The sequence below is a fragment of the Pteropus alecto genome, unplaced genomic scaffold, assembly GCF_000325575.1.
Source record: "Pteropus alecto unplaced genomic scaffold, ASM32557v1 scaffold68, whole genome shotgun sequence".
NCBI lineage: Eukaryota > Metazoa > Chordata > Mammalia > Chiroptera > Pteropodidae > Pteropus > Pteropus alecto.
In genome coordinates this window covers 3752089-3764838 of record NW_006441386.1, presented here as the reverse complement: position 1 = coordinate 3764838, position 12750 = coordinate 3752089, and the positions used below count along the sequence as shown (strand labels likewise).

General features: G+C 39.0%; 1 protein-coding gene and 1 pseudogene across 1 annotated transcript in view; one reads left to right on the top strand and one right to left on the bottom strand.

Annotated features, from left to right (window-relative positions):
* The window catches only part of LOC102897055 (autism susceptibility gene 2 protein), a gene marked incomplete at its 5' end in the record, with an annotated part of 490671 nt that overhangs the window by 38049 nt on the left and 439872 nt on the right, over positions 1 to 12750 (top strand). The gene's annotated exons all lie outside the window — the stretch shown is intronic.
* Positions 12273 to 12391, bottom strand: LOC112485321 (annotated as a pseudogene).

Genomic DNA, 12750 nt, shown 5'->3' with positions numbered 1-12750 from the left:
GAAACTGGCCATGCTGGCACTTTGATCTTAGATTTCTAGTCTCCAGAACTGTGAGAAAATAAATATCTGTTTATTTAAGCTACCCAGTCTATGGTATTTCATTATGGTAGCCCAAGCTGAGTAAGGCAACTGCCCTTCACCCCCTTTGTGGTCTGTGTAGCAAGAGATAACAGCAAAGTGCAAAGGTTGCAGAATGACAGTGACCCATGGCCGCCAGTGAGCTAGAGAAAGTAGTGTTTAATTATAACCATACTCATTCTTCATTGAGCTTTAGTTATAACTGTTTGTATAGGGCTCCTAGACTTTTTTTTTTCTGGGCAAAATAATGATCTAAAACGTAATGCCCTTGATTTTTGAGTGTTGGACTGCCAAAAAGGAACACTTCATGGAAACAAAATGTTGCTCTTGAAAAGCCTCAATAGTGGGAACTTATATAGTAAATTCTTAATTTCTTCTTCCTGAGTCTTACCTTATTTTTTAACTTTTGAAATTCAGTTGTTTGTCTACTCGTTCATCCATTCTTTCATTCATAGGTTGAGATGTAAAGGGCTCAGTACCCTTTCACCAGTTTTCTACTTTTCTGATTTTGGTAAACTTGCTCTATCTCTCTGGGTTCCCTATTGGTAAAATTGGGATATTCACATTTATCTAAAAATAATGAAATAATTACATAAAGCTCCAAGCACATGATAGGTGCTCACTGAATGACAGTTTGACTAATTGTAGAAGAATGATTAACGTTTTACATTTATTCAGTTTCATTCATCATAACAGCAATGGCATCATAATATTTTAGAAGTGAGTAAGATGATTGGGGTGAGGAAGGAACCAATAAAATCTCATTATCTTCTTTCTTCTTGAAAATGAATTTTGAATTCTTGAACAGAGGTTTTAAAAATATTTTTAAGCCACATGAAATTTATTTGTTTTCAATAATTGCAGTCAAAAGTATCAAGCAGTGAGATTTAAAAAAAAATTTTTTTTTAAAATTTCTTTACTTGGCACTTAATTGTAAGGTTAAGACTAGCAAGTGATTTAGAGGGAAGATCTTAGAATTTGAGAAGTCTGTCCCTTTCATTTTATAGATTAGGAGGCTGAGGACTTTGTACTCTGACATATAATCATGTGGAAGAGAGGAAGCAGGAGTCATACATCTTATTTTTTATACAAACTCAACATTTTCAGTAATTTCATTGAAAGAAACACTAAACAAATTTCGACCTGTGAAACCCTTTGGGGTCAGCCTGACCCCCTGAGGGAGATGGCATCTCTGTATTGTAGAGATTGTATAGCTGCATTAAGAGTCAAGTGTCAGACTCCATAAGTGTTCAAAATGCAGCTCCCTAGTTAAAGGTGGATTGTGTGAAATTTTTTTGGTGGGGGGACTAGGGGAAGAGAGGAGTAGAAACAGACTTCCAGCCTGGGGCTCCTGCTGTTCCCTTATGGGATTTAGGGCCTGTAAAAACATATTTAGTTCTCTGAATGGCAAACACATAAATAGCAATGACCCTTAATTGAAAGGGAGGAGACCACATGGACCAGAGGTCAGGACTTTATAGTGATGACTAGGGGTCTAGAGGTGTCAGCTCAAATGGTCTGGATTTCCCCCCCACCCCCGCTACTCTTCCTCTTCCCCCTTTCCTGGGCTTGGAAATCCTGGAAGGAAGGAGGAGGGACCATTAACCAAACTAAGATGTAATGTGGACTCTGGGTGGACTGGAATTTCAGAGGAGTGGGAGCCCCTCCCACTCCTGCCCCCAAGTCTTTCTTTAAACTAGTATATTACAACCTGACTGCTACCTGCAGTTTGCCAATTACCCAATTATGACATAAATTTGCACATTTAAAAAAAATAGGCTGCTACTACTCTTCCTTGTACAAGGATTTTAGTCACTGTACATCTTGTGTCTTTAAATAATGTATTAGGAACATTTTCAAGTCTGTAAGTGCTTTTTTAATGAGAGTGTGAAGATTTTAATGGGACTAGATTGCTTTTCATGACATTTTAGAGTGACTTAATTGTAACAATGTTGAGAGGCTGTATTTTAAAGTTTGCTAAGTATGTCTGCTGCGGATTATAGTCAGATACTTAAAAGGATGGATGGATGGATGGATAGTGGAACCAGATAGCTTTTTCCTCACCACTTCCCTCCAAATATTAGCTCTTTGCAAATATGGTTATACCAAACCAGGCACAGGTCAGGATTCTCTTGAACTTTTTAATTAAACGGTTGGAACAGAGGTTAATAACTGAGACTTGTGGGGATAGCTTTGGAGACAAGTTCTTTAAAACTTATTTGGCAGCAATGTTTGTCCAAGGGTGTTTCTTGTCTCCTTTTACAGAGCCAGGAGGCCAGGCAATCTTTCTTTGTTTATATTCCCAGTTAGTCCCTGAAGTCCCTCTCTGTATGTTTAAAAAACATACCTGTCTTTTGTCTCATTTTTATCCGACACGTTAATAAGTGTTCCTAAAATATTGTCACTACCAGATAACAGTTTGCTTTTTTGATTATGAGAATTTTAGACTAGATGAAACTCAGTTTCTATCTTCAAAACATTGGGGTTATTCAAAAGTCTTTTCCTGCACAAATATTCTTGGGATTCTAGAACCTGTGGCAGATTTCTCAAAATTATATAAGATAGTTGGATACTTCCAACACCGCTCTTAGTAGGGGTTTGTACTAGTTTCCTAGGACTGGGATTGCTGTAACAAAGTACCACACGCTGAGTGGCTTAAAGCAACAGAAGTACATTCTCTCACAGTGCTGGAGGCTAGGAGTCTGAAATCAACGGGACAGGACAGTGCTCCTTCTGAAACATATAGGAGGAATCTTTCTTTGCCTCTTCCTAGCTTCCTAGCTTTGTTGGCAGTCTTTGCTGTTCCTTGGTTTGCAGCTGCTTAGTCTCTGCCTTCTTCGTCATCACATGGTATTCTCCTAGTGTATTTCAGTGTTCACATCCTTTCAAGACACCAGGCATATTGGATTAGGGGCTTACTCTACTCCAGTATGACCTCATCTCAATGAATTACATCTATAACAACCCTGTTTTCAAATAAGGTCACATTCTAAGGTACTGAGAATTAGAATTTCAGCATCCTTTTTTTTTTTTAGAATTAACACATTTATTGGGTTGACATTGGTTAATAACACATAAGTTTCAGGTATACAATTTTATAATACATTGCCTGTACATTACATTGTGTGCTTACCTCCCAAAGTGTAGTCTCCTTCCGTCACTATATATTTGACCCCCTTTACCCTCGTCAGCCTCCTCTCACCCCCCTTCTTCTCTCATAATCACCCTATTGTCTGTGTCTATGAGTTTGTTCGTTTGTTGCTTTCTGTTTTATATCATACATGTGAGTGAACTCATACGGTTCTTGTTCTTTTTCATCTAACTTATTTCACTTAGTGTGATATTCTCAAGGTCCATTCATGTTGTTGCGAATGGCAATATTTCATGTTTTTATGGTAGCTAGTATTCCACTGTATATATGTACTACATCTTCTTTATGCAATCATCGGTCGAAGGACACTAAGATTGTTTCCATGTCTTGGCTCTTGTGAATAATACTGCAGTGAACACAGGGGTATATATATCTTTATGAATGAGTGTTTTCAAATTTTTCAGGTAGATAACCCAGAGGAGGGATTGCTGAGTCATGTGGTACCTCTGTTCTTAATTTTTTGAGGCACCTCCATACTGTTTTCCACAGTGGCCTCACCACTTTACATTCCCATCAGCAATGTATGAGGGTTCCTTTTTCTCCACATCTTCTCCAACACTTGTTATTTCTTTTCGTACTGATAATAGCTATTCTAACAGGTGTGAGGTGGTATCTCACTGTAGTTTTGATTTGTATTTTCCTTATAGTTAATGAAATTGAGCATCTTTTCATATATCTGTTGACTGCAGATCTTCTTGGGAGAAGTGTCTGTTCAGGTTCTTTGCCTATTTTGTAATTGGATTTTTTTTTTTTTTGAGTATGCGTGAGTTCTTTACATACTTTGGGTATTAGCTCCTTATTGGAGGTATCATTTGCAAATCTTCTGCCATTTGTTTGGTTGCCTTTTGTTTTGGTGATGGTTTCTTTTGCTGTGCAGAAGCTTTTTTAGTTTGATGTAGTCTCATTCATTAATTTTCAGCATATCTTTTTTGAGGGGACATAATTCAACCCATAACAGGATTCTACTTTAAAAAGCACCCAGGGAAATTCTGATGTAGCCTGTACAGGTTCCCAAAGTGTAGTTTCTGGCCTACCTGCACAGAATTTATCAGGAGCACTAAAGAAATTATATACACTATAAAAACAGTTTAAAGAAGACAAATAAACCCACAACTCATGTACTCACCACCCAGCTTAAGAAATAAAACATTACTTTGAAAAAGCCTGAGGTGTTTGTATAAAATATGATTTCTCCTCTGAGGAGTTAGGTCAAGGAGATTTGGAGCAGTGAGTATTAAAATTTGGTAACTCCTCTCTCCCCTTTTTTACACCCGAGTGTTTTTTAAGATGGAGTACAAAATTTAATTTTAGAGTGAGATAAATTTTTTTTTTCTATTACAGAATGAAAAGATACAGGGTAAGGTTTAATGACATTTTTCACAGTGTTGTACAACAGTCTTTATTCTTGTTTGGGATGGTTTTCTGAAAAATCTCACCTGTAATTTTCTAAATTAGTTCAGATCTGTGGTTTAGATTTTTAGTGGTGTACTCTTAGATTTATGTAAGGAAGTTGTGTATGTGTGATGGTAAGGGACCTATTATTGATTATGCTCCTTACATTCTTGTCTTTCTCCTGGGAATTTTGTGAAGATTAATATCTGCTAGGTGATTTTAAGTTTGCAAAATGCCTTGAGATCCTTGGGGAAAGTGTTGCATAAATGTAAATAAATTATGCAGCACCCGAATTTGGTAGTTCATCATTTTTTATAGGGTGTTTTAATTAAGAACTTAGTCCTATTTAAGTTGGATGGCTGGAGAAAGGCTGTAATCATTCACAGACGGTTAACTAAGTAGGTAGGAGCAGCATTTAGGCTGAAACTCATGGAGAATAAATGAACAAGACTTCTTCTGGAAATTGGTCGTTTTACATGGCACTCACTGAGCTAAGCTCTGGATTAATGTCTCTATGTTTACATGGTGCTGTTGGAAAATGGGCCTTTTAATATTTTTAAACCTATTTACAGTTTGTCTCAGACTTTCAGATACTTTGGACCTCTCTGGTTTTCCTGAGTATACTGGAAACCTTTTTTTTAAAGAGAAAGATTTGTGTGATCTGGAAACATTTTTTAAGAAAGGAGTTTGTCTTATTCTCTAGGTACTTGGAGAGCTAGGCTCTTGACAAACTACATTGACTCCTGGTATGTTGTACTCCTGTAGCCCAAGGAGCTGGATTCCAAACTACTTCCTTTTACCTGTTACACAGAGCTTTGTGGTTCCAGTGGGTCACATAGTCTTAAGATGAAGAGTGAGACAGGAAACAGTTTGCAATATTCCTTGGTCCAGTTGTGCCTCCTTAGCTTGCTGTGTTGTCAGAGTCTCATCAGTATTCTTGTTATTTTGCCTTGTTGCTCTGTGAACAGAGTTACTTCATCCCCTTACCATGGCTGACACTAAACTTGTAACCTTTCTCATTCATTCACTATATCTATTAAGCATTACTTGAAGCAGTGTGCACTTGTGAATTACAGAGTTCTTGATGCTATGGAACTGTCTAGTGAAAGGCACACTCATTAAAGAAAATAAAAGTCAGAGCCAGGGGTGAACAGGATAATCACAGGCTGAGAATATATAGTAAGGGGAACCTTGTTTTGAAGAGTTATACTTTAGCAAAATTTGGGAGCATTGCTGGGCATTAGCAAGGAAGGAGGAAGAACAGGGAAGCTTGTCTTCTAAGAAGTATACCATGAAGTTATTTTTTCTATTCCTTTCTCTGCCTTTTTCCTTCCCCAAGTTGTCTTATGTAGAGGCACAATTTCAGCCATCCAAAATGGGCCAATTTGTTACATTCGGGTGGTTAGAGGCAGGGGGCCATGGGAAAAGGGGTAAGAGTTTAAGCTGAATATAAATTAGACAACAAGAGTAGTATGTTCTATTGGGATGATAAACTCATTACATTGGGTTCTTGAAATACTGTTTTTCTAAATTGTGCTCTGGTGTCCTTTTTGGAAGCCTAGGGCTATCCACAGAACCTACGATGTGTGTCTGGAGTGGGTTGTTAGGGGCTTGGGAAAGATATACTTGCTGAAGGAAGTCCTTCTCTGCACTCTATCTCTAAGAGATAACAAACTTAAATACCTTTTTAGATGTACTTTCTCAAAATTCTGACATTCAGATCACCAGGAGCCTGTTAAAAATGTACTTTTCGTAGCCTTTTTGTCTCAGACCTGCTGACTTAGAATCTTAGCAGTAGAACTCTTGGCCATTGTCATGCACTCTATTGAGAGCCACTGTCATGACAGCATGGATTGCTAGTGGGTCATTCAGTGCTTAAAGATGAAGGCTTTCATCATTTTAGCTCCACCAAGCTCTTGGTTGATTTCCCACCAGCTTTCACCACCATTACCTGCTACATAATTTGCAGGTGCTCAGTGCAAAATGAATACGCACAGCTCCTTATTAAACAAATTAAGAACTGCAAGAGGGTGACTGCAGAGCATTAAACCAAGTATGACCCCTTCTAAGTGCAGGCCCCTGGGAAACTACGTAGAAAGCAAGTCCGTGAAGCTGGCCCTACTTACCACTTGTGTTTGCCTTTTTCAAGTGAACTGCATATTGGTTTTTTTTGTTTGTTTTTTTTTTTTTTTTTGCCTTTGTTTCTTGAGTCTCACTGTGTGAAATGTTGTTTTTCATCTCTTCTGTGTCACCTGGGCTTACCTCAGTTTTTGTATGTAGTATGTTAGAATCCTGTGCAAGTTGCCGCTGCAAGACTGTGTCCTTTTAGGGCCTACTCTTCCTCATTCTTGTATCCCCTACCCTTAGCTGAGTCTCTGCCATTGTCTAAGTTTGCTTAGTAAAATACTTTAACCTGAATGCTTTTCTTAACATTTAATTAAATTACGGATTACTGGGAATATAGATTTAGATCAGAGTGAGGTGTTGAGGCAGTGTTGCCCCTGGCAATGTTGCCCCTGGCAGTGTTATGCAAGGGGCCAGGGCTGCCTGGGCATGACTGGTGTGAGACAGCGTGAGGTGCATCCTCTGTGGCTAACATCTTAGGTAGCTACCCTTCCTCGGATAACCAGTGTTTTCTCTCTGCATCTTTCACTGACCTTTGAGTTCCTGAGAACAACAGCTTTTTCTATGCCACTTAAGTTCAAAAGAGCTATTAGCAGAACCTGAGGAAATACTTCTTGTGGTAGGAGGTGACCATTTTGCTCAGTGGTTAATATTTGAAACCAGGCATTCTTGATTGTCTGAGATAGTATGTTTTGAAGAATTCCCTGAAGTTGGATGCACTTGGTAAATGAAGTCATAGCTCTGTAGGCTGAGGATCGGGCCCTACACTTAAAAGAGGTGATCAGAGATAGCTATGAATTTAGGTAAGAGGTCTGTGAAACCTTTTCAATCTCAAAGATGGATGAGCAAGTATTAAGTTCAGAGACATTAAACAGCATATTCAGATTTGATTCAGATATTTAGTATCTGAGCTGGCACTGGGATCCATGATCTCTATTCTTTCTGAGGCCTCAGTAAATATTTGTTCAAAGATTGTTCTAGTCTTACTTCGAGGATTATCATCTGGCCTTGGCCTGATGGAGTTAATAGAATGAAATATGTAATTCCCCTTTGGTATTATTTTGAGGAGTTAAAGTGAACAGATTGTTTAAAACAGTGCTGTCCTGTTGAAATATGTTGAGCCACACATGCTGCATTAAAATAGCTGCATTAAAAATAGTAAAAAGAAACAGGTAAAATTAAGTTTAATGATTTATTTAACCCAATATATCAAAACATTTTAATCATTTCACCATATCAATAGAAAAATATTTACTTTCCCCCCCAATGTAGCTACTGTACTAGATAGTACAGGGCTAAAGTGTACTAGCTTATATGTTTAATTTTTCATTTTCTCTTCTTTTCTAGGTTGCTTTAACCTGTACTAGTTAGCATATGAGCTTGGTGATTGGTGTGATGATATAGCACAGGAAACTGGAGGATTTGGGGTGTAAGCTGACTTACTAGTTTTAATGTGCCAATCGAAGGGGTCAGGAAAGTCCATAATGCTCCAGCATTGGTCTACTGTAGACCTCTGTCTTCGTGCTGGGCATCTAGAGGTAGTGTTTGCAGCCTCTCAGGGGATAGAAACTACCTTGCACAAAGACATAGGCTGTCAGTTAAGGAGAATCTCTCTACTGTTGAATCAGTCTTGGCTTTGACCCCCTGTCTGCACAGCTTGCTGCTGAATTAGACCATTGCTCCTCTTACAGGGAATTAAGAAAGAAGGTGTGGATTTTTGAGTAAGATTACTAATCAACATGTGAAATCTTCTTTGTGCTATTTAATTAAAATCTGAGCACAAAGTGGATAATATAATCATTTCTTAGCCTAGGTAAATCATAGAAACTAGCAAATTAGGCAGCAAGAGACCCACACACATTTTTTGTAGTCAGGTCTACACTGATTTCTAGATAAAGGCTAATATGTATTTGGTCTGCAGGGTATGATTTGAATGGAAGTTTTTCCTTCATTTTTAAGATCACTGCTCAAAGTCCACGAACAGAATTCAGGGAGACAACTTTGATTAGATTAGGCCAGATTGGATTAAATCAAATGGTTAAAGCCTTTGGAGCCTCTGGCTTGTAGGAGACACCATAATGGCCTTCATTGCATCCCTAAATCCTATTAGGTAAGTTAATCTTATTGAAGAATTCAGGTCTGCATAAAGCAGCATGCCCTATACTCTCTGTGGTGGTCTCTGGCCCTTAAAGTCAGCTGACAGATATGAACTTTCTTGGAATAGGTAGGTTGATTATGTTGGTTTGGGGCAAGTTATTCTAAATAACTTGAAAGTAGATACCTAACAGTTTGTAGAGGGAACATTCCATGTAGGAAAGTTGTCTGTCTCCTGGCTGCCCTCTGGTTTGGTGGCAGTTAAGTGTCTGTGTCAGGGATTTTTTTTTTTAGCCCTGGTTTGGGGGAAGAGAGTCAGGATAGATGTGTGTACATAGTTGTAAAATTGGCAGCTATGTCATTGTGGCAGGTGCAGGGGTGCAGGGAAGGGTGAGAGCTTTATTTTTAAGCATTATGAAATCCTTTACAGACCGTATCCATTTTAGAGGTTGTCATTAAGAATCATGTGCTGAGTATATAGTATGGTTGAGACACTGTGCTAGATGTTGGGAGTAAAATAAAGAACCTTGAAATTTGGGAGCTGGAGGCATCTTTATCTGTGATTTCCTGGGCGTGTTTGTAGTTTTATGATAAGTGTGAGTTGGCTCTTCCCTAGAGATACAGTGACCATATTTTTCTGAACCAAAACACCCTTTTTGTTACCTGATTTTTTTCCACTTTGTTAATTTATGGACTGGTGAAGTTTGCTAAAGTATATAAATCATGTCAAATTTTATTATAGATTTTTGGGAAAAGGAAAAAAACAAAGAAATTGGCACCATGCAATTCTGAATGTATGCTTGCTGCATTCACAGTGAGGACTGGAGGAAACTATGGGAAAAAATGGTAAATTTGACGTAGACCTTTGCTAAGGGCAGTTTAGTTAGACATGACCAACTTTTTAAGACCCACAAGTGATTAATACATACTGAATTGGCCTCCAGTGATGTGGGGAATTTTTTTTAAGGCCTCTTGAAAAATTCAGGTGCATAGTGCCTCAGCATCCACCATTTAGATTCTGTGAGTTAACTGGTTCACAAGCAAAAAGTGAGGCATCTGATGGTACCTCTGGCTACTGGAAGGGGCTGAGGTGACACTCTGGCCTGGGGGCTTTCAGTGCTGTTGTGAAGTGAGAACTTCTTTCTTGTTGGTGCCTAAGGAACTTGTTAGCTCTTAATTTATTCCCCCATGGGGGCTTTCCCTGTTCTTAGGCCAAGAAATGAGTTAAGCTTAGGTCTTTATTTAATCTTTCTGGTGGGGTGGCTCTACATCTGTGTCTTTTCCTTAAAGACTAAAGAGAATTTCAGGTGTGGGCCAGACGTGGAGTCTGAAGAACGATTATGATAGATTAATGGTTTTGATTTGCTTTTAGGAAGAAAAGTACAGCTAGCCCTTTGGATGCAGATAATATCTCTCTCCAGTCCTCCTCTGTATCAAGTGCGCAGTGTTCTCTTCCTGTATAGTACTTGTATTTTCAAGAGCTAGGGTCATTGACAGAACACTTCTCACTCTTGAGTTTCAGAGCACAGCAGAGCACATGTATCTGAAAAAAGAAATGTAATTTTCTGTAAGTGTACTAAGAATTACTTTCAATCTCCATGTGTGCATAGACATGCTCACACAATTGTGGGTTTTTCCCCATGCTCCTTGAGGAGTAATAGCTCCCTTTTTACTTTTATTGGTTCTTGATTGCTCATTTCTCTGGGTTACCTTTGTTAGGAAACAGCTGCTGGAAGAATGTGTGTTCATTTTGTCCTTGTGAACTTAAGTCCCGTGGCTCTCTGACTAGTCCTCACCCGGCCTTCCCTGTCCTCTATATCAGCCCAGCTTTGTTTTTTTGGGTCTCTTGTTCCACTCATTGTAGGCGACCTTCTTGCTTCAGCTTGGTTTCTGTTTCTATTGAGGCATTTCCAGATTGGAAGAGGTTGGGGAGGGAATTTTAAGAAGGAGAAAATTGGATCTGGTTAGGAGAAATTTATAAAACTTCTGTATTCTGTGCTAATGGTTCTCAGATGCTTAGGGATTACAGTGAGATGCTGGTCTGGTAGACTTAGAGAGCTGCTCTTAACAGCCGTCAGACTGCTCTGCCTGCTTCTCTCCCTGCCCCATCTCTGTTCTTCCTGCCCAGTTTGCCTGGAAGGGCCCAATTCTTTATAAGCTCACTCCTCCTCTCAAAGTCTCCTTGATTCGCTTCCCCCACCAGCTGCTCCCAATCTTTCTGAGTCCTTTTGGGATGAAGGAAAAGCTGCCTTCCTCTCCTTAGTTCGTTGGCATCTCCAGTTGGGAGGGCACAGCCCCTTCCACGTTCATGAAGCAGTAATAATGCCTAAAGCCTATTGATTACTTAGAATGTGGCCAGCACTGTGACAAGCACTTTACATGGATTATCTCTTTTAATACTTCAGCCAGCCCGGTAAAGTATATGTGCTATCACGTCTTCATTTTACAGATGGGAAATTGATGCCCAGAGAAGTTCAATAACTTGTTAATATGTACCCCACTGGAATTAAGTGATGGAATCAAGATTCAAACCAGGCAGTCAATTCCAGGGCTCATGTCCAGCTCCTCAGGGAAAGGTTGGGAGTTCATTGTCAGGATAGCTGTACTTGTGGCAACTTTTCTTATCTGAGCTATCTCCCCTTTTACACTGACTTAAACACTTATGGTCTTTACATTTTCACCTTACTAAGTAGGATGTTCTGGATTGGTCTTTGATGATGCCAGCTGTGTCTTTTATAGAAAGAAATAAAAAGAGAAATATTAAGGGTGGACCTTTTTAGGTATATTCCCCCTTGACTGTGCAGTCAGATAACTGGACTCCTGACAAGGAAATAAGGTCATAACTGCATTTGCTTTGGAAAGATTAGTTAATTGGTAGTGGTTGTGTTTCTGTGCTTAATTTGTGTTCCTGTCTTAGTAATACGTGAGCATCCATATCCACTGGCATTGAGTGTGTCCTCCAGTAGTTTCATAAAACAAGGCACTCTTCAGAGCCGGCACCAGTTGGTGCACCCTGAATTACAATAGGGAAGCTTGTTGACCGTTTAGCACTTCACAGCCCAGTAATTAGAAACTATAAAACAATAACACAGACATGAAGCAGATCCTCCAGTTAATGAAAAAAATCTACAATCCTGCTTTGTGGCTGAGTTCAAAATCACAACCGGCTGCTTATACAACAAAGCAAACACTTCAGGATTTTGGCAGCTGTTTTATACATACAAAAAGCTCTAGGCTCTATATTAATTTAGGGGCTGTCATATTTGTAAAAAACTGAAAACAGCAATTGCCTTTCTTGTTTTTTTTTTTATTTTTTTTATTTTTTTTTTATTTATTTATTTGTTTGTTTATTTTTTAGGCAAGGCAACTCTCGGTTGACCTCACAGATTGCAAGGACCTTGTCAGCTTACAATCCCTTATTTTTTATTTTTTACACCTACAGCACCTAGTCTTCCTAAGTGGTCTCCTATCCAAGTACTAACCAGGCCCGACCCTGCTTAGCTTCTGAGATCAGACAGGATCAGGCTTATTCAGGGTAGCATGGCCATAGACCATACTTTTTTTTTTAAGCTCCTTCTTACATTATAACACAGAAAAACTTCAGGCCCTTCCTCTTCCCATGCTTCTCCAGTTTTACAGTCATTTTTGGTACAGGGGCATTTTGTCAGAGGTTCTTGAGGTTAGAACTAAACAGCTAATTCTAGGTCTGACTCCCAATAATACAGAGATGAATAAAAGAGAAAAATATCGTACTAGGGTTCATGTAGCAGCTTCTGAAATGACTGTTTAACTCTTCTCTGAGACTCATTTATACAATCCTCATTCTTTGCACTTGGTCCAGTTGGCATTAATGTGCAGTTGTGCTTGATAAAGACTGTACTACTCTCTGGGACATGGGAGGATGGACCATG